The sequence below is a fragment of the Schistocerca serialis genome, unplaced genomic scaffold, assembly GCF_023864345.2.
Source record: "Schistocerca serialis cubense isolate TAMUIC-IGC-003099 unplaced genomic scaffold, iqSchSeri2.2 HiC_scaffold_1246, whole genome shotgun sequence".
NCBI classification, from domain to species: domain Eukaryota; kingdom Metazoa; phylum Arthropoda; class Insecta; order Orthoptera; family Acrididae; genus Schistocerca; species Schistocerca serialis.
Window position 1 is genome coordinate 162,501 of NW_026047454.1, and position 5,000 is coordinate 167,500.

At 55.8% G+C, this 5,000-nt stretch overlaps 2 non-coding genes and 1 pseudogene across 2 annotated transcripts; all 3 read right to left on the reverse strand.

Annotated features, from left to right (window-relative positions):
- Positions 1 to 97, reverse strand: part of LOC126436819 (large subunit ribosomal RNA) — a 4,439-nt pseudogene extending 4,342 nt beyond the window's left edge.
- A 188-nt stretch (positions 98 to 285) lies between these two features.
- On the reverse strand, positions 286 to 440 carry LOC126436789 (5.8S ribosomal RNA). The gene has a single exon (XR_007580922.1). It is a non-coding gene; the product is annotated as a 5.8S ribosomal RNA (ribosomal RNA).
- Positions 441 to 793: 353 nt separating this feature from the next.
- Positions 794 to 2,702, reverse strand: LOC126436803 (small subunit ribosomal RNA). The gene has a single exon (XR_007580935.1). It is a non-coding gene; the product is annotated as a small subunit ribosomal RNA (ribosomal RNA).
- Positions 2,703 to 5,000: the final 2,298 nt, after the last annotated feature.

Genomic DNA, 5,000 nt, shown 5'->3' on the forward strand with positions numbered 1-5,000 from the left:
TTCGCTCGCCGCTACTGGGGGAATCCTTGTTAGTTTCTTTTCCTCCGCTTAGTAATATGCTTAAATTCAGCGGGTAGTCTCGCCTGCTCTGAGGTCGTTGTACGAGGTGTCGCACGCCACGCCGCCAGCCGGCTGTGCACGCTACCGAGTAAGTACCGGTATGCGAACCGCCAGGCGACGGGCGCGCATCGCACGTTTAAGGAGACGCGGCCGGCCCCACAGGCGGCCACGACACTCCCAGGTCAGCGAAGCGGGGCAAACGCCGCGCGCTTCAGTATACGTAGCCGACCCTCAGCCAGACGTGGCCCGGGAACGGAATCCATGGACCGCAATGTGCGTTCGAAACGTCGATGTTCATGTGTCCTGCAGTTCACATGTCGACGCGCAATTTGCTGCGTTCTTCATCGACCCACGAGCCGAGTGATCCACCGTCCTGGGTGATCTTTTCATAGTTTCCACCATCTCTTTCGAGACAGTTGCATAGGCGGGACTGAGGCGTGTGGCGGCCCTGTTCCAGCGTTCAGTGTCCAACGGCCTCACGGCCGATGGGCGTCGTACGGCTCCACACCGGAGCGGACAGGCAGTCGGGCGAAAGTCATTCAAAACCGGCGCCAGGCGCCAGGTGCCGCAGGCCAGCCGCTCCAGCGCTTCAGCGCTCGTACCACACAACATTGCCGTTAGTTTTGAGACGAACGCGTGGTTCCGCACGCGGCGCACGGCTACTGCGAGCCGTACAGGTAGCTGCGTGTTGCGCGACACGACACGCACATCGAAAGACATGCAGTCTAGTCGGTAATGATCCTTCCGCAGGTTCACCTACGGAAACCTTGTTACGACTTTTACTTCCTCTAAATGATCAAGTTTGGTCATCTTTCCGGTAGCATCGGCAACGACAGAGTCAATGCCGCGTACCAGTCCGAAGACCTCACTAAATCATTCAATCGGTAGTAGCGACGGGCGGTGTGTACAAAGGGCAGGGACGTAATCAACGCGAGCTTATGACTCGCGCTTACTGGGAATTCCTCGTTCATGGGGAACAATTGCAAGCCCCAATCCCTAGCACGAAGGAGGTTCAGCGGGTTACCCCGACCTTTCGGCCTAGGAAGACACGCTGATTCCTTCAGTGTAGCGCGCGTGCGGCCCAGAACGTCTAAGGGCATCACAGACCTGTTATTGCTCAATCTCGTGCGGCTAGAAGCCGCCTGTCCCTCTAAGAAGAAAAGTAATCGCTGACAGCACGAAGGATGTCACGCGACTAGTTAGCAGGCTAGAGTCTCGTTCGTTATCGGAATTAACCAGACAAATCGCTCCACCAACTAAGAACGGCCATGCACCACCACCCACCGAATCAAGAAAGAGCTATCAATCTGTCAATCCTTCCGGTGTCCGGGCCTGGTGAGGTTTCCCGTGTTGAGTCAAATTAAGCCGCAGGCTCCACTCCTGGTGGTGCCCTTCCGTCAATTCCTTTAAGTTTCAGCTTTGCAACCATACTTCCCCCGGAACCCAAAAGCTTTGGTTTCCCGGAGGCTGCCCGCCGAGTCATCGGAGGAACTGCGGCGGATCGCTGGCTGGCATCGTTTATGGTTAGAACTAGGGCGGTATCTGATCGCCTTCGAACCTCTAACTTTCGTTCTTGATTAATGAAAACATACTTGGCAAATGCTTTCGCTTCTGTTCGTCTTGCGACGATCCAAGAATTTCACCTCTAACGTCGCAATACGAATGCCCCCGCCTGCCCCTATTAATCATTACCTCGGGTTCCGAAAACCAACAAAATAGAACCGAGGTCCTATTCCATTATTCCATGCACACAGTATTCAGGCGGGCTTGCCTGCTTTAAGCACTCTAATTTGTTCAAAGTAAACGTGCCGGCCCACCGAGACACTCAATAAAGAGCACCCTGGTAGGATTTCAACGGGGTCCGCCTCGGGACGCACGAGCACGCACGAGGCGGTCGCACGCCTTCGGCTCGCCCCACCGGCAGGACGTCCCACGATACATGCCAGTTAAACACCGACGGGCGGTGAACCAACAGCGTGGGACACAAATCCAACTACGAGCTTTTTAACCGCAACAACTTTAATATACGCTATTGGAGCTGGAATTACCGCGGCTGCTGGCACCAGACTTGCCCTCCAATAGATACTCGTTAAAGGATTTAAAGTGTACTCATTCCGATTACGGGGCCTCGGATGAGTCCCGTATCGTTATTTTTCGTCACTACCTCCCCGTGCCGGGAGTGGGTAATTTGCGCGCCTGCTGCCTTCCTTGGATGTGGTAGCCGTTTCTCAGGCTCCCTCTCCGGAATCGAACCCTGATTCCCCGTTACCCGTTACAACCATGGTAGGCGCAGAACCTACCATCGACAGTTGATAAGGCAGACATTTGAAAGATGCGTCGCCGGTACGAGGACCGTGCGATCAGCCCAAAGTTATTCAGAGTCACCAAGGCAAACGGACCGGACGAGCCGACCGATTGGTTTTGATCTAATAAAAGCGTCCCTTCCATCTCTGGTCGGGACTCTGTTTGCATGTATTAGCTCTAGAATTACCACAGTTATCCAAGTAACGTGGGTACGATCTAAGGAACCATAACTGATTTAATGAGCCATTCGCGGTTTCACCTTAATGCGGCTTGTACTGAGACATGCATGGCTTAATCTTTGAGACAAGCATATGACTACTGGCAGGATCAACCAGGGAGCTGCGTCAACTAGAGCTGAGCAGCCGGCCGCCCGGGAGTGTGTCCCGGGGGCCCGCGCGAACACGCAAGCGTCCGCTCAATTATTCTGCAAACAGGAGGAGGCTGAGCTCCCCTGCACAACACACCTCGAAACCCTCTCAGGTCCCGGCGGCGCGCAGCGCCGTCCTAAGTACTTGGTCGGGTTCGAGAGAGGCGCAATCGCCCGGAGTTAGGCGAGTAGACGCTTTAGGTGCGACCACCCGTGCTCCCAACTGAGCTTGCCGCTGCCGACAGAGGCCCGGGAGCGTGCTGTCGTGGCATTGCCGGCGGGAGACAACACGCGCCACCTACGGTGACCGGCAGCTCCAACGCCAGCGCCACAGAAGGACAAAAGCCCCACTTGGGTGCCGAAGCGAACTCTCCCAGCACAGCGCACGCGCCAACACGTCCGCACAGCTGCGATACAAACCACCTGCGAGAACCGCTGGGGCGACCGAGCAGCAGACGGCGTCGCGGCGCCGAGCGCCGGGCGGCGGCGCATCCTCAGCGCACACAGTCCTCAATCGGACCAGCACACTGCAGATGGCCACCGCGCTTCGCACCGGGCCCGCGAGGACCTACTTTGGCCGCAAGGCGCCGCGAGCAGGGGGCGCCGGCGCGCAGCTGCGCCGCCTGCCGCGTCCGTCGGCCGGCGCGCCTGCCACTGGCCGCCCCCACCAGCCGGCTGTAGCGCGTGCGCCCACGCACCGCGCTGCCAGCACGCCGGGCGGCCCCCCCTCACCGGCCGGGGACGGTCCCACCCAGCCACCGCCGCGTATCGCCTCACACCCAGATCCCCTTTCACGTTCGTGGGCATGGTGGGTCCCCTTTCACGTTCGTGGGCATGGTGGGTATCCATGAAACAACCGGTTAATAGCTCGACCGATCGTCGCCAACACTGATTCACCTCTAGCGAGAACAACCGCACCACAACGGGTTACCAGTTGTTCATTTGCGTAACGTCACCAGCAAACGTAGACGTCCATCGCCATTTGCAACGAGTATTGCATGCCTGTGTCAGGTGTCACAACACACTACGTCTGCCCACATAGACGCAACAACATGTGCACGCCTAGAGAACACGTGGAAGGTAGCCCCCGTACGTATGCGGTGTCCATTGCGCGAACGACTGTCAGCCGGCCTCTGCAGCATGTCGCAGATGTGGAACGCGGTGCAACATGCTATCACAGTGTGTGAGAAGAGACGACTACGTCCGAATACACGCTCCACTACATCAACAGACTGCTCATGCTGATCGCCATCCAGGGCGTCCGTTCCTCCCACACGTCTGAATGGCGTACCACACTGCAATCCAGCTCCTAAAGGGAGACGACACGTAGCTGCGTCCACAATATTTGGACTGTATGGTCCGCCGTTGCTAGGCGCAGTCGTCGTACGGTCACACATGTGCCACGATGTATCATTCAGTACATACGGACCAATGTGCAGCACAGTTTGTGGGTTTTGCGTACATCCGCGGACAGGTGACAGGCCGTACCACAACGTAGGCTGAGTACGTCGGCATGCGAAGGGCATTGAACATGCAAACTTCTCAACGACCAGCTTGCGAAGGCAGGGGGGAAGGGGGGGGGCATGTACGTCCTGCTGCTATCCACATTACAGTGTATAGCAGGAGCATGTGGAAAGTCAGCAACACTTGCAAGGTGTTTAACATGACGCGATACACAGGGGACCGGGCAGTGCGAATAGCGAACTATATTGCGAGGGTTGCGGTTAGGCAACACTACACTAATTTAACGAGTTGCATAACAATTACAGAGCAGGTTCAGCGACAACGTGCGTCAGGTTAAGGCGCAATATAGGTTAGGTTGAGGCGCAATATGGGTTACGTTAAGGCACAAATTAGGTTACGTTAAGGCACAAATTAGGTTACGTTAAGGCACAAATTGGGTTACGTTAAGGCACAAATTGGGTTACGTTAAGGCACAAATTGGGTTACGTTAAGGCACAACATGGGTTACGTTAAGGCACAACATGGGTTACGTTAAGGCACAACATGGGTTACGTTAAGGCACAACATGGGTTACGTTAAGGCACAACATGGGTTACGTTAAGGCACAACATGGGTTACGTTAAGGCACAACATGGGTTACGTTAAGGCACAACATGGGTTACGTTAAGGCACAACATGGGTTACGTTAAGGCACAACATGGGTTAGGTTAAGGCACAACATGGGTTAGGTTAAGGCACAACATGGGTTAGGTTAAGGCACAACATGGGTTAGGTTAAGGCACAACGTAAGTTAGGTTAAGGCACA